Source organism: Podarcis bocagei, assembly GCF_964188305.1.
Source record: "Podarcis bocagei genome assembly, chromosome: 15".
In the NCBI taxonomy this organism is placed as follows: domain Eukaryota; kingdom Metazoa; phylum Chordata; class Lepidosauria; order Squamata; family Lacertidae; genus Podarcis; species Podarcis bocagei.
Genome location: NC_138141.1, coordinates 34,063,094 through 34,088,063, shown reverse-complemented (window position 1 = coordinate 34,088,063; position 24,970 = coordinate 34,063,094). Strand labels below are relative to the sequence as shown.

At 45.9% G+C, this 24,970-nt stretch overlaps 1 long non-coding RNA gene across 4 annotated transcripts; it reads left to right on the top strand.

Annotated features, from left to right (window-relative positions):
* Window positions 1–12: 12 nt before the first annotated feature.
* On the top strand, window positions 13–10,779 carry LOC308574913. Of its 4 annotated transcripts, XR_014002622.1 has the most exons (5): window positions 13–276; window positions 1,189–1,356; window positions 7,777–7,908; window positions 8,154–8,424; window positions 9,587–10,779. It is a non-coding gene; the product is annotated as an uncharacterized lncRNA (long non-coding RNA). The 4 variants fall into 4 exon arrangements; XR_014002621.1 differs by lacking the exon at window positions 7,777–7,908 and having other exon boundaries at window positions 8,154–8,206; XR_014002623.1 differs by lacking the exon at window positions 7,777–7,908 and having other exon boundaries at window positions 19–276; window positions 1,267–1,356.
* Window positions 10,780–24,970: the final 14,191 nt, after the last annotated feature.

The following is a 24,970-nucleotide window of genomic DNA, read 5'->3' as shown; positions in this document are numbered from 1 at the left end:
GGAGGGAGGGAGCGATACACAGAGAGAGAGAGAAAAAAAAGGAGGGAGGGAGGCCGGCAGCAAAGCGGAACGAGGCGAGGGCGGGCGGAAAACCCGGACAGGAGCGGCAGCGGCCACTCGAGGCTCGCGGAATGGCCGACCCGGCGGCTGGCATGAGGCGGAGAGAATAAAATAGGCACACACTCATATATACAGTATATGATTTCATTGTAATGGTAACGGTGCAGAGAAAACGAAACTTGGTGACAAAAAAGCGTTTATGACGATATAGATTGGGTTGATGTTTTTAATGTATATATTATTTGATTTTAATAATAACGATGCAGAGAAAACGAAACTTACAAGTTGGAAGACATATATGTATATATAATTTAATTTTAATAATAACGGCGCAGACAAAACGAAACTTACAAGTTGGAAAACTATATATATATACATACATACATACATATATATATATGTACATATATACACACACACACACACACACACACACACACATATATAATGTATATATTGCTGTATTTGATTTTAATAATAACCGTGCGTAGAAAACGAAACTTACTGACAACTTAGAAGACACACACACACACAAATATATGTGTGTGTGTCATTTTAAGCATAATGGTGCAAATTAGGATTCACTAGGACTATAAGAAAATATTTTTTATTTGATTACTAAAGCCACAGAGAAACAAAACTTCACTGAAATACCCCCCACACACACACACACAAAGGCACACACCAATTTATTTTTATTTTCTTTATGTGATTTTAATAATAATGGCACAGAGGCACAGAACAGTGACACATTAGAATTCACATGGGTTTGTTCTACTTATTTTATTTTTACATTTTGTACACTACTTTCCATTTTTTTTCTTTGCAGAAGAGCTGCTGCAGCATGCTCTGTATTTGTACATGCTCTGTACTGTAAAGAGTTTCTTCTGGACTTCTTCTTCTGTAGACTTTTAAATGCTGTTATTTGCGTCTTACACAAAAAGGGAGATAGACGTGTGGATAATATACAACTCATATGCAGATAGAAAAATGCCTGTGACATGCAGGTAATAATGTTGTGTCGATCAAACGATCAAGCTTATCAGCCAGCCCAGATAAAGGTTATAGCCAAAAATAATAGGTAATGTTTTTTATCAGCGCAGTCCTAGACATGTCTCCTCTCCTCAGATCTGTAATGGTGAAATCAGATGCCTTCGTCTGCCCCAGCTGCAATAAAACATGTCTCTCCTGTATTGGTCTCTACAGCCACAGCAGACGCTGCAACTCTCCAAAGGTTTGGTTGACAGCATACTCCATTGTCTCTTGAGACAGACAGATGCCAACAATAATTTCCAGGTAAATGTTTGTGCATATGTAGCATAACAGCCTCAGTCCTGGGAGGCCAGGGTTCAAATCCCCGCTAAACTGGGAAGCTCTCAGCCTAACTTACCTCACAGGATTGTTGTGGGGAATAGATGAGGAGAGGGGGAGAACCACGTACTTCAGTTTTACGTCTTATAATGGATAAGAGCTATAGTTACCTTAGTCTTAGTTGTGCAATCCTGTTCCCAAATACCTGCAGGTAAGGCTACATACATGCCATATATTTAAAGCACCCCCCCAAAAAAATATATATATATTGGGAACCACATTTGGCTAAGGCTGCCTGGAAGTGGAGTTAAACTACAGTTCCCAATCATCTTTCCAAGGGGTGGGCTTTGAATGTAAGGTGTGCCTGCAGCCTAAGTCTTGTTGAGTTTGATGGGATTTGCTTCTATATAAGCAGGTAAAGGATTATTACTCTTAACGCACAACCTTGAAGTAGTCCTCCCAGCAATATTCTGATAATGGTGGGTAGGAGAAAAGGTTATAGAATATAATGACCGTGATGAGCCAGGAATGTATATTTTCATTAAGTTATGGCAAGGCAGACTAAACAAGGGGCAAGGGAACTAGGGTCACACAGGGTCTGGACCACTTCAGAATGTGTGTAAGAAATCACATGGCATCACAGCATTTCAGAACTGGATAGAAACTTAGAAGTCCTTTAGTTCAGGGCAGTAGTGTTGTTGCAAATTCAGGATCCCTTCATGATAGACACAGGCCCTCACAATCACACCCCCTTCTAAAATTATGCAACCTTCTATACAACAGTCTTAGAATTATGCAATAATAACATTTGAGGATGCATTGCAAGGATCAGTGCTGATTGTCATGTGTTTGCCTTTTAGCTGGATCTACCATTTTCTGGGACACGGATGGCGCTGTGGGTTAAACCACAGAGCCTAGGACTTGCCAATCAGAAGGTCGGGAGTTCGAATCCCCATGACAGGGTGAGCTCCCGTTGCTCGGTCCCTGCTCCTGCCAACCTAGCAGTTCGAAAGCACGTCAAAGTGCAAGTAGATAAATAGGTACCGCTCCGGCGGGAAGGTAAACGGCGTTTCCGTGCACTGCTCTGGTTCGCCAGAAGCGGCTTAGTCATGCTGGCCACCTGACCTGGAAGCTGTACGCCGGCTCCCTCGGCCAATAAAGCGAGATGAGCACCACAACCCCAGAGTCGGCCACGACTGGACCTAATGGTCAGGGATTCCTTTACCTTTCCTTACCATTTTCTGGGCATGTTCATGTGCAAGTGTTTCGGAGAGCTCCAATATCTTATTTCTGAGTTGCCTGAGGTTATGTTTTTCCTTAAGTTCCATTGTACGCCACAAAGCTTTCACCCCATTCTCTTGAAATTGAAGCTCCTTGTGCTTTCTGTGTTCCTAAATGCTTAGTTTTGGAGCATACAGAACAACATCTCGTTGGTGCTCTTCCTGCCCTCCTTCTCCAGAGTGACCCAAGGAGCCTGTCTCCTCACCTCCTTTCACTCCGATTGGCTCCAGTCAGCACAAAGGGTGAGAAGACCTCTTCTCTGTGGCTAAAATGCTGATTGGGTGGCTCTGAAGACTGGGCTCCTGCTGCAGAAATAGCAGTAGGTCTTCAGCTCCCCACAACCCCAGACCACTCCATCTCTGGTCCAGGGACCTCTAGATGTTGGAGAAAACTCCCATCATCCTTGACCACCAGCCCTTGCAGTTGCTAGCTGAGGCTGATGAGAGTTGGAGCTCAACAAAAACTGGAGAGCCACAGCTCTTCCACACATTCAATCCAAATTCCTCCTCAGTGCAGGAATTTCGTTCTATGTCCATGCAGAAGCTCCTAGGTTCAGTCCTGGGCATCTGCAGCTAGGGCTGGGAGAGGTCTTGGTCTGGAATCCTGGATCGCTGCTGCCGGTCAGGTTCAATGATGCTGAGCTAGATAGATCAGTGGTCTGACTTGGTATAAGGCAATGCCCCTATGCCCCTAAATCAGTGGTCAGCAACTTTTTTCAGCCATGGGCCGGTCCACCGTCCCTCAGACCATGTGGTGGTAAAGGTAAAGGTACCCCTGCCCGTACGGGCCAGTCTTGCCAGACTCTAGGGTTGTGCGCTCATCTCACTCTATAGGCCGGGAGCCAGCGCTGTCCGCAGACACTTCCGGGTCACGTGGCCAGCGTGACGAAGCTGCATCTGGCGAGCCAGCGCAGCACACGGAACGCCGTTTACCTTCCCGCTGGTAAGCGGTCCCTATTTATCTACTTGCACCCGGGGGTGCTTTTGAACTGCTAGGTTGGCAGGCGCTGGGACCGAACGACGAGAGCGCACCCCACCGCGGGGATTCGAACCGCCAACCATACGATCGGCAAGTCCTAGGCGCTGAGGTTTTACCCACAGCGCCACCCGCGTCCCCACCCATGTGGTGGACCGGACTATATTTTGGAAAATAAATGAAAGAATTCCTATGCCCCACAAATAACCCAGAGATGCATTTTAAATAAAAGGACACTCGTGTAAAAACACACTGATTCCCGGACCGTCCATGGGCCGGATTGAGAAGGTGAATGGGCCACATCCAGCCCCCGGGACTTAGGTTGCCTACCCCTGCCCTAAAGCTGAGCTCATACTCGCCTCCCTTTTTGACATGGGGAGCCTCCTACAGGGCAAGTTTTCTGCAGATTTCAGGAGTGGTGAAGGAGGGCTATGCCACAGGATTTGTCTGCCTTATGAAGGAACAGCATAGATCCATGACCAATACTGGGAAATGCTTTGGGGCTGTATAAAGATGTTGAGCAATGGAACACATCCAGGAAAAACCGCAGGATCTGTTTTCCTGGAGGCTTTTAAGATGAGACAGGATGATCATCTATCAAATATTCCTAAATTCTGGGAATTATCTAATTGCAAGCAGTGAGATCTCGCAATGTGATTCAGACCTGAAAGTCATGAAACCTAAGGAACGAAGAGAAATCAGTTAAAGACAGAAGTAGGATGTTGTTATCTGATTGCAACCTGGGGGGAAACAACAACAACAACACCCCACTATCATCTCTGCATTTATAAAGAGGCAACTGGGTCTGAGATTTGGGCGAGGATTCTTTTCTGACTGGTAGACCTTCAGTCTAGATCAAGAAACACTTAAAAGTACAAGAGACTGCAACACACAGAGTAGGGTGACAGGTTAGGAGCAGGGAGAACAAGTTAAAGCACAGTGTTTTATGCTAAACAACACGATCCTATGCACATTTTCCTGGGAGTAATATACCACGTGAATTTATCTGGGTTTGCTTGTGGGTCACAATGCGCAGAATCGGGTTGAAAATGAATTAACATTTTAAAGCCATTATTGTATTACTTTGCATTTAACAGGGTGCTTTTTTAAAACAGCAACAACAATGTAATAATACATTCTGAACAATTTTGAACAAAATCCTTGGAACAACATAAAATATCAGCACACAGGAAGGCAGCACACAGCAGTGTTCTGTCTGACAAGGTTCGTTTTAAAAGCCCCACAAGAACTCCATGATCAATTTCCCAGAACCTGGAAAGTAATTTTTTTCTGGAAGTCTAGGACAATGTTAATTAGGTAATATGTACAGACCTCAGAAGTCCTTTGTACATATACTGAGTGTGTGTGTGCCTGCACTGTGATTTAGAAGGGATCCTGAGGGTCATCAAGTCCAACCCCCAGCAATGCAGGAATCTCAACCAAAGCATCCATGACAGACAGTCGCCCATCCAACCTCTGCTTAGAAACCTCTGAGGAAGGAGAGTCCACCAGCTCTTGTGGGAGTCTGGTCCACTGTTGAACAGCTCCACCAGAAAGCTCTTGATGTTTAGTTGGAATCTCCTTTCGTGTACCTTGAAGCCATTGGTTCAGGTCCTACCCTCTGGAGCAGGAGGAAACAAGCTTGCTCCATCTTCCATTTTGCATCCCTTGAGATATTTGAAGATGGCAATCGTATCTCCTCTCAGGCTCCTCTTTCCCAGGCGAAACATACCCAACTTCCTCAGCCGTTCCTAATGCTTGCTTTCCAGGCTCTTGATCACCTTGGTTGCCCTCCTCTTCCCTAAGAACAAGAAAGTTACAGGATTTTGATGATTTTCAGTTCTGAAAAATGTGTATGTTTTGTAAGTGTGGGTTGTTGGTGTAGTGAATAGAGCATCTAAGACCCCCCCCCAAAGTGGCCAGAACCACACTGCAGACAATCACACAATCTTAACACGCAATAAGGCACCCAAGCATCCCAACACCACTTAACACCCACCCACCCATGTGCATATTTAACACATGCATTCAAGCATCCTCCCTGATTTATACTGGGGATGATGTGGCTCTGCAGATGTTTTGGACTCCAACTTCCTCCATCAATCCCATTCAGCATGGTCAATAATTGGGGACAATGAGAGATGCAATCCAGCAACATCTGGATGTAAACAGATGGCACTCTGTAAATAAAATAAATATCTGTTGTGAGGTCCTGGGACTGGGTGGGCTACAAGAGAAATAAATATGGTTCATTGACTTCCACAGGACAAACTCTGTAGGATTATATTTTGAAGTGTGTTGTGTGCTGAAGAATTTATGTACATACTTGTTTGTGTAACGGAAACTCCAGGGAAGTGAGGATTGAGCAGTAGCCTCGTGTATGTGTGTGTGTGTGTGTGTGTGTGTGTGTGTGTGTGTGTATAATGGATGAACCACCCCCATTCCCACTCCATCCGGTCTTTGCTCTAAGCCATGCCTCAAAGAAAATGTATAAATAGGCACTCCAGCAAATTCAAGCCCTCTGCTTTTTATTTAGGCAACTTTCAAAAAGAGATTATTCATACGCATTGCTAGTGAAATCAATACCAACCTTTCCGCCGAATCAGTGCGTTTAAAATCATGGCAAAGGTTTCTGCAGCTGTATATCAAACTCCATTACTAAGGCATTGTGTTCAGCCTCCATCGCCGGCTTCCTTCATGCTAAATCTGCTAAATAAACTAGAGCAGGGATGGGGAACCTGTGGCCTTCCCCATGTGGTTAGACTCCAACTCCCATCACTCACAGCTGGCATGGCCACTGGTCTGAGATGATGGAATTATATTCCAACAACATCTGGAGGGAAACAGGTAAGCCACCCCTGGACCACAGCCATATATATAGTATATGTTGGCTGTGCAGGTGCAGTGAGGTAGATATGTTTGCTGATGATACTAAATTGTTCAAGGCACTTAAATCAAAAGAGGTTTGCAAAGAACTCCAAAATGTTCAAGGGTCCGGAAACCAAGCCTTATGAGGAACGGTTGAGGGAGCTGGGTATGTTTAGCCTGGAAAAGAGGAGACTGAGAGGAGATAGGATAGCTATTTTCAAATACCTAAAGGGCTGCCATATGGAATATGTAGCAAGCTTGTTTTCTCCTGCTCTGAAGGGTAAGACACAATGGATTCAAATTACAAGAAAGGAGATTCCGACTAAACATCAGGAAGAACTTTCTGACAGTAGGAGCTGTTTGACAGTGGAACAGACTCCCTCGGGAGGTGGTGGACTCTCCCTCCTTGGAGGTTTTTAAGCAGAGGTTGGATGGCCATCTGTCATGGATGCTTTCGTTGAGACTCCTGCATTCCAGTGGTTGGACTTGATGACCCTTCGAGATCTCTTCCAACTTTACAATTCTGTGATTCTGTGTTTCCAAAAGGAGGTCATTGGGAAAGGCCCAGGAGAGGGCAACCAAAATGATCAAGGGGATATAGCTGATCTCACAGCTCGAGGATGCAAGAGGTTGGGACCCTGCTGCAGAAATAGTATGGGGTATTTGGCTCTTTTGGGGGGAGCACTGCATAAGTGGAGCCCCTATCCTAGGATGCAAGGATTAAACTTCCAATAAATCATACCCTTATCCAAAGTACATGAAAGTGTTTAGGGATGTTTCTTTAGTGAGCCAGAGATACCCATGGAAATATCAGGGAAGGCTTTGCAGTTCACAGATTGACAGGCCTTCTTCTCCGATACAAGATACAGTCGTACCTTGGAAGTCAAACAGAATCCATTCTGGAAGTCCATTCAACTTCCAAATCGTTCGGAAACCAAAGCGTGGTAGCCGTGGAAGCCCCGTCGGATGTTCGGCTTCCAAAAATAGTTTGCAAACCGGAACAGTCACTTCCAGGTTTGCGGCGTTTGGGAGGCAAAATGTTTGAGAACTAAGCTGTTTGAAAACCAAGGTATGACTGTATAAGTTCAGTACACACCACCAATCTAGACATAGGGTAGGTACCCCTGGAGAGCCTGCAAATCACTGGAGCGCCCTCGATGTAGATTTCCTCTCCCAACATCCCCCCCTTCCCTGTTAGGCCTGATGGATCCGGGTTGTTAAGAATGGGATCACGCAGTCTTAAGCCTAATACATTGTGGGGCAATGTTCCAATTTTAACAGCGAGAGAACAAGGAGGAAAAAATAAAAAAAACCAGAAGAAGATGTCTGTCTAGCCTGAGCCAACTTGCTGGAAACACATCTGGTTAAAATTCAAGGTTTTAAATCTGCAGTAATATTTTAGAAATACATTTGGTAAGTATTAAATTGCTATGTTGTAGCTGGTAATATTTACGATTGCAATGTGTTAAGCAGAGGTTTAGATCTGTCAAGAGAAAGGAATGATTGTCATATGGCCTAACAAATGGGCCGAGGATATAAATTACATTTTATTGTATTTTTAAAAACTTTATTGTAATCTTGTTCAAAAGAGCTATGTCTTTGTCAAGTCGTTGCCTGTTCAGAATAAAAGAAGGGGTTTTTATGTGCCTCTGTTACAGCAGCCTCAAGTGCTACCTTCAGCGTGGGAAGGAAACGGAAGGGCCTCATTGTGGTGAGCACTCGGCAATTTAATCTCAAACGGAAGATGGATCATATATTCTGAGGAGAAGATGAGCAATGTTGCATTCCTGGAGGATAGCTCTATTGATGGCTATTAGCCGAGATAGGAAAATGGAGCCCCTGTTTTGCACCTCCAAATTGCAGACACCCGGGTCCGGCCCTATCGTTAGGCAGAGTGAGAAGACTGGCTCAGGTGGTCAACACTGAGGGGTAGTGGAATGCCACATGTGCTCTCTTCAGCTAGCCTGAAGAGAGATACCTTTTTAGTTTATTAATACTAATTTATTAATACTAATTAAGGCTGCAATCCTATACACTTTCAGTGCACCTTACCTCTGAGCAAACATATACATTGTTACCTCGGTTTATGAACTTAATCCATTCCGGAAGTCCGTTCTTCAACCGAAACTGTTCTTCAACTGAGGTGCGCTTTCCCTAATGAGGCCTCCTGCCGCCGGTGCCCTTCCACCAACCGGCTTCTGTTCTTAGACCAAGGTAAAGTTCGCAAACCGGGACACTACTTCCGGTTTTGTGGAGTTCATAAACCGAATAGTTCATAAACAGGGCTGTTCTTAAACTGAGGTACCACTGTGCCTGAGGCGCACTTTTGTTAATGGGGCCTCCTACTGCCAGTGTGCCGCTGGCACACGATTTCCGTTCTCATCCTGGGGCAAAGTTCGCAACCCGGAGCAATACTTTCAGGTTAGTGGAGTTTGTAACCCAAAGCGTTTGTAACCCAAGGTACCACTGTATACGATTGCACTGTACAGCTTCTAGCCTTCATTGCTATTAGTTACTGATAATATGACCTCAGATAGCGAGGCTCCGTTGGGCTTATTAATTAATAGCAAAACCATATTATGTACTAAGCAATGCTAATTTGCTAGACGGTCTTAAGCAGCAATTTTATTCCAACAGCTTCTCTTCTCTCCAGGGTTCTACACAGAAACACGACGCTGGGGCATCTTTTAATAGTTTAAAAACAAAACCTTTCCCCACAAATGTCTTAATGAGGAATTTATTTTATAATTACTTCCCCATCTTCTATGGCCTCTCTCCCCCTAACTTAGCTGTCCAAAGTTAATATATCAACAAATATTGTTTATTGACTGAAGATCATTAATTACCAAGCAATACTTCATCTTGTTTTTTGCTTGAGCCTGACCTTAAGGTCGAAAACCATCTGCTAAGGTCACAAAGATATGTGTTGTCAGAAGGAATACATTTCATTCCATGCTGAGAGATAGAAGCAAACAGACAATATATTTTCTAGGGGAAATGTGTTCTTCTGTAGTCCTTTTTTGTTGTTGTTGTTGTTTCTTCTTGTTTGCATACCCTAACTTATTTATTTTTCCTCTTTCAATTCTCTCAGGCTTTTCACTGCTAAGAAATGGTTTATGCTGGTAGAATTAGCACTTAAAAATGAGGAGCAAAGAAGTCACAGAAAATCTGCATGTTTCAATTTATACATATAGGTGGGGATTCACAATTAAAATATGAACACAATCCATTTCACCATTGCAGGAATGACCATAACCAGGTGAGCTCTGTTGCCTGGCCAGTTGGCTGTCCAGTTGCTAACTGCTTCAGTCTTCCTTCGCTGTGACTCCTGCACTAACAGGTTTGGACTTCTCCAACTCAACAGTCCTCTGATTCTGCGATTTTGCTAGTCTCCCTCCTTAGAGCTTTCATCTTCATCTTTAAACTGCCCTTGGACTGGACAGCCCTTCCAATAGAGGATTGTCCTTTACTGTCCTAAGGGAACTAAGGGTAAAACATCTGCTTTTCTGCGAGCGTGCCCATAGCAGAGAGACAGGAGGAACCACCCGCAGCAGTGGCAGGACATGCCCATAGCAGAGATGGTGGCAGGGGTGTGGCAGCAGTGGGTGGCACACTCCTGAGGCCAATATCTGCCACCTGAGGTGATTGCCTCACCTTGCCTCATGGGCAGGCCGGCCCTGTTCCTATGCAGCCCTGCAACAAGAAGTCTGTAAAATAAGGCAGTCTCCTGGGCAGTTATTTTCAGGTTCTTCTGAGGCAGGCAGACAGACAGACAGATAGATGCAATTTAGAATACTCATGTAAGGTAAAGGAAAAGGGACCCCTGACCATTAGGTCCAGTCGTGGCTGACTCTGGGGTTGCGGCACTCATCTCGCTTTATTGGCCGAGGGAGCCGGCGTACAGCTTCCGGGTCATGTGGCCAGCATGACTAAGCCGCTCTTGGCGAAGCAGAGCAGCGCACGGAAACGCCGTTTACCTTCCCGCCGGAGCGGTACCTATTTATCTACTTGCACTTTGATGTGCTTTCGAACTGCTAGGTTGGCAGATGAATACTCATGTAAACATCCTTAAAATATCAATGACTTCCCTTCTTCTCTTTCCATGGCTCATTTTGCATCTCATAAATCCCTGCACATTTTACAAAAACCAAACCATTCAGTATTCCATCATTACATCCATCAAAACGTATTCACACTGTTGAATTTATCTTAATGTTGCCAACATTTTCAAGTGTACACGATTCCCCCCCCCCAACATATATACAATAAACGTTTTCCAATCTTCTCATCTTGGTTCTTTATCCTGAAACTGGATTTGGGTCAGGGGTGGAGATCCAAGGGGGGTAAATGCAGTATTTGAATTTTGACTGCTAAGTAAAACAGCTAAGCAAAATAATAATAAATAAAGCATATCATACATGGCGGCAGCATGTATGGAACAGCTTTTCCCCAACACTTCCTCTTTCACCTCTGCGGCTTTTGTTCCCTTGGATGGGAAACGAACGGCCTAGTTTTGGTTTCTGCAGCAGGCTAAAGGCTGCTGGCCTTAAGTCATCAAGGACTGACGGGAGAAAGGGAGAGACAGGAACGAACAGACCGATCCTTCACATAATTACTCAGAAGCACAAACATTTCACAGTGGTCAGCCCATTGTATTACTTTGTGACTACAATGGCTTTTAAGCAAATAAACGGAACTGAAGTGACTGATACTAAATCTCTTGAAGCTAAGGTTTGCTTCTGTGCCACAGGGTACCTTCCATCAGCTTTGGCTGGTGGCCCAGCTACGCCCCTATCTGGAAAGGGATAGCCCGACTTCTGTCATCTGTGCTCTGGTAACCTCCAGGCTGGACTACTGCAATGCATTTTATGTGGGGCTGCCTCTGAAGACGGTTTGGAAACTTTGTGCAGAATTCTGCGGCCAGGTTGCTCACCGAGGCAAGATGGTTTGAGCAAATTACGCCAATCCTGGCCCGACTGCATTGGCTGCCAATTAGTTTCTGGGCTCAATTCAAAGTGCTGGTTTGGACCGATAAAGCCTTAAATGGCTCAAGACCGCAGTACCTCAAAGGCCACTGCTCTCCACAGGAAGCATCCTAGACCCTGCACCCATCATTTGAGGCCCTTCTTCACGAGCCCTTTCCATGAGAGGTATGGAGGGTGGCAACACAAGAAAGGGTCTTTTCTGTAGTGGCTCCCCGTTTGTGGAACGCTCTCCCCAGGGAGGTTCGCCTGGCCACCTTCATTAACATATATTTAGGCTCCAGGCAAAAACATTCCTCTCTCCTCCCCCCCCAGCCACTCTGTGATCCTCAGATGAAAGGTGGTTTGTACCTTCAATAAAATAGAATAAAACATTTTGTTTAAAAAGTTGAAAAGCCCTGACATATAGAGGAATATGTAGGAGAGAAATAAAACCTTGAAAGGTGATCGTTGGTTCCACACTAGATCTGTTCTATAATTTGTAAAGGTAAATTCGTATCTTGCTGTTCCCTAACTCAAGGGTGAGGAAGCTTCTTCAGCCTGAGGGCCTCATTCTCTTCTGAGCAGCCTTCCAGGGGGCCACTTTCCAATGGTGGGCGGGGCCAGAGGCAAAAGTGGGCAGAGCAACAAATGTAAGTTTTACATTTGCATAGCAGGCTAGTTTTTTCACCCTCCCACACCCCTCTCTAGCCTCCATCCAAGCAAGCAAGGAGCATTATCAGGCACCTATTCCAGCCAAGCAAAAACACTCAAGGAGGGTGCAAAGCAGGGTTGGTGAGGCCTGTGGCCTGGGAAGAGTCCGAAGGGCCGAGTAGAGAGTCTTGAAGGGCCACATTGTCTCCTGGGCTTGAGACAGCAATGGAAGAATCTCATTTTCCCAATTTTATTTTCAGTTTCCAGTGTTTCCACATCTGTGCAATTTTTAAAGAAGAAATTCTCCTGACAATTCACCAGAATTTTAGTATAAATTTATCCTGGAAATGAACGTTTGCATGCAATTTCCCCCAATATTCACAATTTTGGACAGCACTATTCCCCTCATATATGTTATTTTCACTAATATATGCATTTAGTACAGTATATGCACTTTTGTACATGCTGGAGAATTGCATTGCAAAATTCAGAGAAGCACAGATTTTGCAGGCTGGCTGGGTTTTAGTTCTTGCATTGTTTCGGAAAGTACAAATTGGGAGGGTTCACAATTAAACGAGAACTGAAATAAATCCCTCCCCATCCCTAGCCACAGGCTCCCCGTGCTTGATTTACGGCTTACTGTGAGGTGCAAACGTGGCCAGTGAGCCTGCAGCAAAAGTCACACTGCCCTGGCTCTCACTGGAGGATGAAGAACTCAGACTTGGAATACCAGTTTGGTGCAGTGGTTAAAGCGCTGGAATAAGACCTGGGAGAACACGGTTTGAATCCCCACTTGGCCATGAAGCTCACTAGTTGTGACATTGTGGACCATTGCCAGCCTCTCCACCTAGCCTGTCTCACATGATAGTTGTGTGAGGATAAAACACACCGGGGGGGGGGGGGAGGACTACGTACTCCACCTTGAGCTTCTTACAGGAAAGGTGGGATGTGAATGCAATAAATCCAATCAAGAGCTTTAATTGTCAAATCAGTACGGTGCACAAGGTAAACGTAAAGGGACCCCTGACCATTAGGTCCAGTCGCGGACGACTGGGGTTGCGGCGCTCATCTCGCTTTATTGGCCGAGGGAGCCGGCGTACAGCTTCCGGATCATGTGGCCAGCATGACTAAGCCGCTTCTGGCAAACCAGAGCAGCGCACGGAAACGCCGTTTACCTTCCCGCCGGAGCGGTACCTATTTATTACTTGCACTTTGACGTGCTTCCGAACTGCTAGGTTGGCAGGAGCAGGGACCGAGCAACGGGAGCTCACCCCGTCACGGGGATTTGAACCACCGACCTTCTGATCGGCAAGTCCTAGGCTCTGTGGTTTAACCCACAGCGCCACCCGCGTCCCAGTATGGTGCACAGCTGGGTTCAAATGCACAAGAGGGGCTGTGCGTGGCTAGGCAAGCTAAGATGTTGATCCAACAAGCTACATGCCCCCTTGGAGTCTGTTTTGTGGGAATGGGGAGGGCACAACTGCAGCATGACAAGTGGGGCTGCCCTTTGGACTGGGCAAGCAAACGGGAACTCCTCCTGGGGGGCTGGACCTGAGCTGTCTGTTGGTGCCTGCACTGGGGTCTCTGTGACCTAGGTGACAGAGGTGGCTCAAAACCAGACCGAGTGGCAATCTCCTCCTGTGAGGATGGGCTGGAGTGGGCAGTGGCAGCGCCGGAGTGGATGCTGCAACCGGGTGGCATGGGAGCCAGGGGTGCAGTGGGCACAGAGCTCCTAGATGATGCAAGATGGGACAGAGTAGAGTATGGTGGAGCTATGCCACTGAGACCTTCCCTGGCGCCTCCCAGGGTGACTCCTCTGGTTCTTGAGGCCCTGATCCAGGCCGTCCCAATCCTCTGGGCCCCTCCCTAGGGTTGAATTTTATTATTTCAGTCACAGACCAGTTCCAGCCCACATACAAGATCAAGGAAGTCATAAAACACGATAGGGATACATTTGGATTTGCAGTTAGGTATAACAGGGACAAAGCAGATATAGCAACAGTTAAAAATATATATAAATTAAAACTTAGTCACTAACATATAACCTAAAATTATCATTTAGGGCCTTAATCATTATGATAGCACAGCTTGTTCCCTAAGTTTTATGGCAATCACACAGAATTTGGCTACCCTTAATGTGATCTCAGCATCCTTGTCCTCTACCAGTTTGGATTCATTTGGAGATTTTTGCATAGCAGGGGTAATAAATACCAAGTGTAGAAGGGGCAGTGTAACGGCATGAGAGACAGTTTCTACCTCCATCAAGCCGCAGGGGCAGACTCGTTCCTAACCCTAACCCTCCCTAGAGTTGTCAACTGGGAACTCCTCCAGCTCCTCGTCCTGGTTCTACCACCCCCTCCACAATGTCCCATCATGGCACCACCCACCACCAGGGTCCTGCTGACATACACAGCACATTCAAAGCACTCCCCCACCCCAAGAATCCCAAGAACTCTAGTTTGTTAAGGGGGGTGCTGGGAATTGTAGTTCTGTGAGGGGAAGACCACAGTTCCCAGGCTTCTTGGGGTGTGTGTGCCTTAAAGCTACGGTGCGCTTGCAGTTGTATGGCAACTGAGAGAAACCAGGTATGGCTTGTCTGTTGATGTCAATAGAAGCTCAAGAGGGTTAAATAAACTTGTTCATAGTTGCCCTGCACCCTGTTTTATATAGTCGAACTCAGGGATCACACAAATGTTTAACAAGGAAAGCGTTCATATAAAATTCACACATAATTTTTTCTAATGAAATATGTGAAACGCATTTTCTTTTTATAGGTGCTCTATAAAACACTTGTCATAAAGCCTTGCCTTCCTGCTTCTTTTTGTGCTGCTCTGCTCTGTTCTCTCCCCCCTTCTTTTCATTCTTTCTTTTAATTTTTTTAAATATGGGGGCACTAGCTAGAGGAGTGGGGGTGGGGCAGTTCCCTAGCCCCAGTTAGCAGCTTGGTCAGCACTTAAAATTGACCCACAGATAGATCAGAACTGGGCGGTGCGAGAACTTGCATTGGGCTTCTTGAATTTATCCTTTTGACCACAGCCATGCTACATATGTAAAACTGATTTGATAATCACTCCTTCCCAGGGACTCCTGGGAATTATAATGCTTGGAGGCAAGGCTAGGAGCGTCAAACAGACAGTTCCCAGAATATGTTTCACAGGATTAGAAGGAGCCACCCATGACACCCATGCTATAAAACTTACCTGAAGTCACATCCGCACCATACCTTTAAAATGCTGTTATGCCACTTTAACAGTCATGGTGTCCCCCAAAGCACCCTGGTAGTTTGTTAAGGGTTGCTGAGAGTACAGCAATGCGCTCTACGTGGGGCTACCTTTGAAGGTGACCCAGAAACCACAACTAATCCAGAATGCAGCAGCTAGACTGGTGACTGGGAGTGGCCGCCGAGCCTACATAACACCGGTGTGAAAGACCTTCATTGGCTCCCACTACATTTCCAAGCACAGTTCAAAGTGTTGGTGCTGACCTTTAAAGCCCTAAATGGCCTCGGCCCAGTGTACCTGAAGGAGTGTCTCCACCCCCATCGTTCTGCCTGGACACTGAGGTCCAGCTCCAAGGGCCTTCTGGCACTTTCATCACTGCGAGAAGTGAGGTTACAGGGAACCAGGCAGAGGGCCTTCTCATCAAATGTCAAGGAAATAAGAAACTATTCTACTTTTAAAAGACACCTGAAGGCGGCCCTGTTTAGGGAAGTTTTAATGTTTAATGCTGTGTTGTGTTTTTAATATTCGATTTATACCCAGCCGATGGGCGGGGTATAAATAATAAATTATTATTACAGTGGTACCTCAGGTTACACACGCTTCAGGTTACAGACTCCGCTAACCCAGAAATAGTACCTCGGGTTAAGAACTTTGCTTCAGGATGAGAACAGAAATCATGCTCCGGCAGCGCGGTAGCAGCGGGAGGCCCCATTAGCTAAAGTGGTGCTTCAGGTTAAGAACAGTTTCAGGTTAAGAACAGACCTCCAGAACAAATTAAGTGCCTAACTTGAGGTTCCACTGTATTATTATGTTATTGCTAGGAGATCCTAATTCCCCTTACGGAGCTGCAATTCCCTGTGTGGTCAGTCCCTCTTCACAAGGAAGTCTGAGAATTGTGGTTCTGTGAGAGGAATTGTAGCTCTGTGCAGGGAATGAAGGGGACTAAATCCATAGAATCATAGAATTCTAGCTGGAAGGGACCAAATGGCCATCTAATCTAGGTCTGTGCCATCCAGGAATCACAGCTAAAGAATCTCTGAAGGACGGCCTTCCAACCTCTGTTGAAAAACCTCTAGGGAAGGAGAGTCCACCATATTCCAAGGTAGTCCATTCCACTGTCGAGCTGCTTCTACCATCAGAAAGTTCTTACAGATCTCCTTTCTTGTGATTTGAATCCATCTGTTCAGGTCCTTCCTTCTAGAGAACCAGAAAACAAGCTTGCTCCCCCTTCCATGTAGCAGCCCTTCAGATATTTTAAGTTAGCTATCATGTCACCTTTTAGTCTTCTCTAGGCTAAACATGCCCAACTTATTCAACTGCTCCTCATAAGGAACAGCACCATCAGCCATGGGGGACATTTGAGGGGCCACTTGGGAGACCCACGAGGGCCACAGATTTCCCGTGGGTGGTTTACACCAATCCCAAATTGTGAAGGAACATAACCATCTAACTAAATTGAAGGCAAGGAGCTGGATAAGAACTGATCAGAGGATGGCACCCTGTTGCTTATTCATCCAGCAATGATGAATTTCGAGTTCTGAGTAAAGAACGGCAACTGCGCCCTGCTCATAAATCTCTCATTCCGGGATTTCGCTGTTCTATTCTCACAATTTACAGCTTCACCCCACGTTGCATCATAGGATTCTGCCACACTGTCCTGGCTGGGCTGAATTCTTTTGACATGCTGAGGTCTGAGTGGAAAGATGAAGTCGCAATGCAAGTATTGATCAGAGCCGACCAACTTCTACAGAGCTTCTTTCATCTCTTCAAAGGCAATGAGCAAACCAGTTACGGCCAACCTGATGTTCTCAAGATGTTTTAGGTGATGAATCCCATCAGCCCTATCAGTGCCCCCTCTGAGATCTCAGCAGCCATAGGGCTGAAAAGCTTGGCTCTCCTGTTAAAGTTATTAGATTCTCACATAAGCTGAATTTCTGAGCTCCTGTAGAAGTAGAATGGTGGCTTCCATATAGTAAAAATGAAACAAAAAACCAATTATTTGCACATGTTAGTTTAAACGTATAGATGTAAATTTAGAAATCATTGCTGTAATTTAAATAGAACTATTGTTGCAGGCTCCCCAATCTCTGAGCAGCAAGAGACTGGGGTTTTCTTCTCTTTCCTGGAATGAAGGCCAGTGGAGATAGTGATGTCTTTAGGGTATATGGTTTTATTTACACATATAAAGGTAAAGGGACCCCTGACCATTAGGTCCAGTCGTGGCCGACTCTGGAGTTGCGGTGCTCATCTCGCTTTATTGGCCGAGGGCGATTCTGGCGAACCAGAGCAGCGCACGGAAACATCGTTTACCTTCCCGCCAGAGCGGTACCTGTTTATCTGCTTGCACTTTGACATTCTTTCGAGCTGCTAGGTTGGCAGGAGCAGGGACCGAGCAACGGGAGCTCACCCCGTTGTGGGGATTCGAACTGCCGACCTTCTGATTGGCAAGTCCTAGGCTCTGTGGTTTAACCCACAGCGCCACCCACGTCCCACATATTTACACATATAGAATTATAGAAATGTAGAGGCAGAAGGGACCATGAGATCATCTGGTCCAAGCTCTTGCAATGCGGAAATCCTTTTGCCCAACATGGGGCTCAAACTCACAGCCCTGAGATTAAGAGTCTCAGGCTCCACTGACCAAACTAATATATACAACCTCAGCACAGGACGGAGAGACTCTCAGCACTAACACACCAACAGATCTTTCTTCCTCATTAGATTTCCAGGGAAGCTCCAAGCCACAGCTCCTGGATCCAGCACAGAGGAAGGCAAGACACAGAGTCTCCAGCTTCTGGCCTTAGCTAGCATCAGAGAAAACACTCTCTCACACAACAAACACAGAAGCCCATTGACTTCTTGTTCTCCATCCTGGGATGACGGATCATCCCGCCAGGTAAAGCAGGTGGGGGATGAGCTTGTTTTCCCCTGCTCCAGAGGGTAAGACTCGAACCGTTGACTTCAAGTTACAAGAAAGGAGATTCCGACTAAACGTATGGAAAAACCTTCTGGCAGTAACAGGTGTTCAAAAGTGGGACGGTCTCCCTTGGGAGACTGTGGACTCTCCTTCCTTGGAGGCCCAGTATACCTGAAGGAGCATCTCCACCCCCATTGTTCTGTCCAGACACTGAGGTCCAGCTCCAAGGGCCTTCTGGCAGTTCCCTCACTGTGAGAATTGAAGCTACAGGGAACCAGGCAGAGGGCCTTCTCAGTAGTGGCACCCACCCTGTGGAACGCCCTCCCATCAAATGTCAAGGAAATAAACCACTACCTGACTTTAGAAGACATCTGAAGGCAGCCCTGTTTAGGGAAGTTTTTAATGTTTGATGTTTTTAATAATAATAATAATAATAATAATAATAATAATAATAATAATAATAATAATAATTTATTTGTATCCTAACTTCCCCGGCCAAAGCCGCACTCAGAGCTAACAACAGGTAAAAATAGCACAGTGTACATAAAACTGCACAATCAATTGATTAAAATACATTCTAGAATCAGTTCAGACTCAAATTAATGGCAACCATTGAGTTAGAGTTTTATGAGGATTACAGAAGGAGAGAGGGGGTCAGACTGTGTCTTGGCCAAAGGCCTGGCAGAACAGCTCCGTCTTGCAGGCCCTGCGGAAAGATGTCAAGTCTTATCATTATTATTATGTTGGGAGCTGCCCAGAGTGGCTGGGGCTGGGAAAACCCAGCCAGATGCACGGGGAATAATAATAATAATAATAATAATAATAATAATAATAATAATAATAATAATAATAGGTTTTAAAGCAGAGGTTGGATGGTCATCTGTCATGGATGCTTTAGCTGGGATACAATTCTCTGATTCTGTGGTCCCCCCATCTCATTTAATTCCCACAACAGCCCTGTGAGGTAGGTTAGGCTGAGAGAGGCAGTGACTGGCCCAGGGTTACACCCAGTGAGCTTTGTGGTCGAGTGGGGATTTGAACCCTAGTCTCCCAGGCCCTAGTCTGACATTTTAACCACTACTCCACTCTGGCTCCTTATATAACATGCTCAAAACACCGCTCCCACCCCCAGTTCGCTGCTCCTCCAGTAATGGAAATCAGAGGTTATTATCATTCCATTTGCTTTCTCTCCAAACATGCCGGTGGATTCTTAAGCAAACTACAAGGCAGCCAAAATGCAGCTGTGAGCAGGGACACCTGTCACTCGGAGGGAGAAAACGTCTATTGATTGTTATTAATGGTTCAGCATTTAGCTGCTCGGCCCCAAACCAGCCAAAGACGGTGGAGACAAGCTGTCTGGGACTCCCTGTGATGTTGTAAAATGACAGCAAGGCAAACCGCCCGGAGAAAAGGTGTAACCAGGATTTTAAAACTTCATCCCCACCTCAAATGTTCCTCTCTGGCATATCACAACAAAACGCTTGGGAATGATGTCAAAAAGGGTGGCATGTTCCTCAGCAGAGGTTTATGAACTGGCAAGAGAACAATGCTTCCCCCCACAACATGTAAGACAAAAGACAGATCCACACTGGATTTTCAAAGCAGATTCAGCCCACAGTTGAAACACGTTATTTCCTCCAAAGAATCCCAGGGACTGTAGTCCTCCCCCCCCCCCACCTCACAGAGCTGCCATTGCCAGCACCTTTCGCAAACTACAGTTCCCAAGATTTGCATGGGGTGGGGTGCTTTAAATGTGCACTAGATAGTCTTTAAATGCATAGTGTGGATCTGCAGAAAAACATAGAAGACTTGCGTTCTGTAAATGCTTACAATCTATGCCTGCAACATGAGCTGGTTCCAGGTTTGGAGGGCAAAGTGCTCCCAGTGGGTTCATGTCAGGGGCACCAACTGGGGGAGGCCAAGGACCCCCCCCCCCAATTTTCCCCCCAAGGGCCTCATCAATATTCCATGGTCTGCTGAGCCCCATCAGGTATTCCCGCAGCTAGCAGAAGGCTTCTCCGGCCTTCATGGTGTCTGGAGATGTGCTTGACACCACATGTTGCAAGTGTGATGCCACACGTGCCCCTTAAAGCTTGAGGACAACCCAGTGCCTGTGGTTCATGTCCTTCCTAACCTGCTTTGCCGCTTGCGTATCTCTCCCTTTGAGCCCCTCCCTAATACCTCCATGAGAAAGGACCATAGCTCAAGCGGCAGAGCATCTACTTTGCATGAAGAAAGTCGCAGGTTCAGTCCCTGGCAGCGTTCCCGGGAAGGTCTGGGAACATGGGAGCCAACTTGAATAAAATATTTGGAGGCCCAGGTAAGCCCCACCCTGCATAATCAATCACATGATGCTGTGCACACACACCATTTGAATGAGAATGCCCATCAACTTTTGGGGGCGGCAGCCGCCTCAAATATTTTACTGGGGGCCCCCAAAGACCCCTTGGCCCCTAGGAGTTGGCTGTGTAGGCAATACTGAGTAGGCTGGACCAATAGACGGACTCCGTGTAGTGTAGTGGTTAAAGAGCGGTAGATTTGTAATCTGGTAAATCGGGTTCGCATCTCCGCTCCTCCACATGCAGCTGCTGGGTGACCTTGGGCTAGTCACACTTCTCTTAGCCCCACTCACCTCACAAAGTGTTTGTTGTGGGGGAGGAAGGGAAAGGAGATTGTGAGCCGCTTTGAGACTCCTTCGGGTAGTGATAAAGCGGGATATCAAAGCCAAACTCTTCTTCTCTAAGGCAGCTTCCTGTTTGCATCAGCTGTGTTTGTAGCTCAGTGGTGGAAGATCTGCTTTCCGCACAGAATGTCCTAGGTCCAACTCCTGGTGTCTCTCGGACCCTCCAAGTGTCCCTATTTTCGAGGGACAGTCCCAGATATACAGAAGCTGTCTCAGTTTCTGATTTGATCCCAGAATTTCCCGTTTTTCCTTAAGATGTCCCTATTTTCATCAGAGAAATATTGGGGGGCATGGTAGGACGTCCCTATTTTCATCAGAGGGTATGGAGTTATGTGACACACACACACCCCCCGCAGCCAAGGAAATAAGTACCTATGCAACCTTTAGAAGATACCTGAAGGCAGCCCTGCATAGGGGAGGTTTTTTAAAATGTTTAATGCTGGAGCAACCCAGTCATGATGGGTGGGGTATAAATAATAAATTATTATTATTATGGAATATCCCATCCCTTTTTTAAATCTGACAGATGTTGGAGGGAATGGTCTCCTGTCCTCCCACTTAGTTATACCAGCTTTTGGAAGCAGATTTCTTCCTTGGCTATTATACCTCCGTGCTAGCCAATATGATCCAGTAACTGCCTCGCCCCTACAGCTGATTTACAAGAAGAATCTCCACTGGCACCACATGACTGTAATTGGCAGGCCCACAGCCAGTTGGGTTAGAACCTGTTGGCCAGGATCCTGACAGTGGGTGAGGAGGAAAGTGGCTTAAACGTTGCCTGGCTACTGTCAAGTGTGTAATCTGAATATGCCTCTTGGAAGGGTGTTATGTGTGAAGAAAAATAAAAACTAAACCCTGCATCCAGAGAAGAGATCAAACACCAAACTTTTTTTTGGGGGGGGGACACACACACACACCAACCACCAGCGTTTGGATTTAGTACAAAGCTGGTCAGTCTCTTTAGAAGCAAATGCTTCGTTTTTCTTTTTTAAGGCTGTAGCCATGAATAAAGTCCCAGTTTCAATCCCCAGGTAGGATCGGGAAAGCAAAGCCCAGGATGGGTGGCCACTTATGCATCACTGAAAATGTGGACAAAAGAAGACCCAGGTTTGCACGTGCTGTTTAATATGTTTAAGAGCATGCATAGGCAAACTAAGGCCCAGGGGCTGGATCCGGCCCAATCGCCTTCTAAATCCAGCCCACCGACGGTCCGGGAATCAGCGTGTTTTTACATGAGTAGAATGTGTCCTTTTATTTAAAATGCATCTCTGGGTTATTTGTGGGTCATAGGAATTCGTTTATCCCCCCCCCCAAAAAAATATAGTCCGGCCCCCCCACAAGGTCTGAGGGACAGTGGACCGGCCCCCTGCTGAAAAAGTTTGCTGACCCCTGTTTAAGAGCATAAGAAGAGTCTGTTGATCTCCCATGTAGTCAAGCATCTGCATCTCACAGTGGTCAACAAGAGACCTCTGGGAAACTCATAAGCAGGCTGCGAGCACAACAGCCCTGTGACTCCCAGAAACTGGCAAACAGAAGCATAACTGCCTCTGATTATGGAGTCAGAGAACTGCCATCATGGCTAGCAGCCATGGAGAGCTTTCTCCTCCATGGATATCACTCAATCTCTTTTAAAGCCACCCAATTTGGAGGCCATCACCGCCTCCTATGCGAGCAAGTTCCATCATTTAACTATGTTCTGAGTGAAGAAGACTTTCTTTTTTTATCCGCCCTCAATATTCCAGCATTCCACTTCATGGGATTCGCGGGCGAGTTCTCGTGTTAGGAGACAGGGGGAATAGCTTTTCTCTACGCACTTTCTCCATGTGATTTTTTAAAAAAACTGTCATGTTGCCACCTCTTTTCTCTAAACTAAAAAGTCCCAAATGCTACAACCTTCAGTCAATCAATCATTTATTTGTAACCCGCCTTTCCAAAGTTCACGCCATGCGCAAGGCGGCTTACAACATATATAAAAAAAAATCGCACGGCTGCAAATGCAACAAAAGCAGTCAAGAACAATAAACAAAACATTTTAAAAAGTATACAACCAAACTGAAAAAGTTCCACAGAAATTGTAAGATCCAAAATGAAGATATGTTGTTTTTTTCCTTTTCTCTTTTTTATTTTATGTCTATCTTCTAACTTCTTTTTGTCTTTTCTGTTTGTTGTATGGTACTGTGGTTTGCTTTTTTGTATAAAATTTGCAATAAATATCTTTTTAAAAAACAAACAAAATGAAGATATGAAAAATTAACATTGACGACAGCAATAACCCCCAACAAAAAAACCCAAACAATACCCCAAGCTTTCCTCATAGGGAAGTTGCTGCTTCCCCTCAGATGCAGATTTAGAAAAGCAATTGCTTTAATTAAATAAGATAACAGTCCCTCTCACCCTAATGGGGAGCCTGTTTCACCAGGTGGCCTGGAAGCCTGCTGAGTTGCTGGGCAACTTCAAGGTCTCTCCTACTTCCTTTCCTGGGTTCTTTAGATTTAAGCTGGAGTTGGTCCAGGAAGCCCTTCCAACAGAGAACTGGAAAATATAACACAGGGACACACTAAATAGCTATGAATGGAACAAATCGCTCTTCCCTGGGGAAGGGCTGTAGCTGTAGCTCAGCGTTGCTTTATACAGCAGTGGGGCTGGTGCCCACTGAGACTGGTAGGGCAGAAAGCAGGGAGCCCACCAGTAGGAGGAGCCGGAGACAATGAGAGGCGGAGCCAACTTATTCAAGCTTTGTTGTTAGTCTGCTCTTCCCTGCTGAGTTCTACAAGGGGCAACACGGAGATAAGGAGGAAGCCGATTGGCAAGGTCACCCCCAGGACTCTGGTTGAGGACAGAATGAGGTTGGTGGGACATTGCCGCATTGGCCCTAATGGGATCAGCCTCCACGGGGAATATATACTTTGCGAGCAGAAAGTCCTATGTACCATTCCTGGTATCTCCAGGTATGGCTGGGGAAAGCTCTTACCTGAAACCCTGGAAAGCCACTGCCAGTCAGTGTGAACACTATTGAGCTGGGTGGACTGATGGTCTGGCTTGGTGTAAGTCTGCTCCCACATTTCTTTTGGATCCTGCTCCAGTTCCCAGGGTTGGGGGAGGGGGAGGGGAAGACGGCTTCCCTGCCTGCTAACTTTGGGTGTGTCACACATGGTCAGGAAGAAGACTGGGATGAGTCCAGGCACAGCTGTGGGTTCCTTGACTGAGCTGTGCTGGACTGGCTTTTAACCCACCAAGCTGAACGCAGCATGCCAGCCATGGATGGTAGCCCATCAAGGATCTGAAAAACCATTTACTTTTCCTGCCTGCCTGCAGCTAAAAAATAAAACTGGGTGATTTGCTAGGCACAAGGTCCTTTTGGCTGGCCAAATTGGGCAGCATGGTTCTGGAGCTTACTGGGACATCAAACTGGGAAATGTGCAGACCTCAAACTTTGCAGAATTCTGATTCTAGTAAAGGCCTCAGAGGAAGGACAGTGACAGTTTTACTGTTTGTCTCAGCTTTGGTGCTGGCACCTTGTCATACCTTGACCAAACCTCACTCTTTTTGAAAAGGCCTTCTGCTAAGCCACCCACTTTTCCGTAGTTATCTACGTGAGATCCTGCAGGCTTGAATCTGTTCTCCTCAACTTCCATGCACATTGTTTTTAACACTGAAAATGCAAGCTTTTCTCCGGAGGCTTAGAAAATAAATAATCTTCCTTTGAGAATGGGGACATATTCTCAGGAGAGAAGGGGCGCACAAGAGATCTGTGTACCAAATATCTGATTTCCTCTAGGATATCCCTCTCTCTGTGTATCATTTGTGAAAGACTAGGCAAGCTGGCAGTGAGGAAGGGCGTAACCTGTATCATAGGCTAATAAAAAGAAAGAAAATGTAATTATACTTCTTTCTGATGTAGCTCTGATCTTCCCAGTCAAGGCAGCCTCATATTGGGCAAGCTTAATCTCCATTCAGGATTTTTTAGTTGTGCAGCCAAATTTGCCTAAGCTTCTACAGGACTAGAAATGTGTCAGTTCTCTGAAAAGAAAGATTCTTT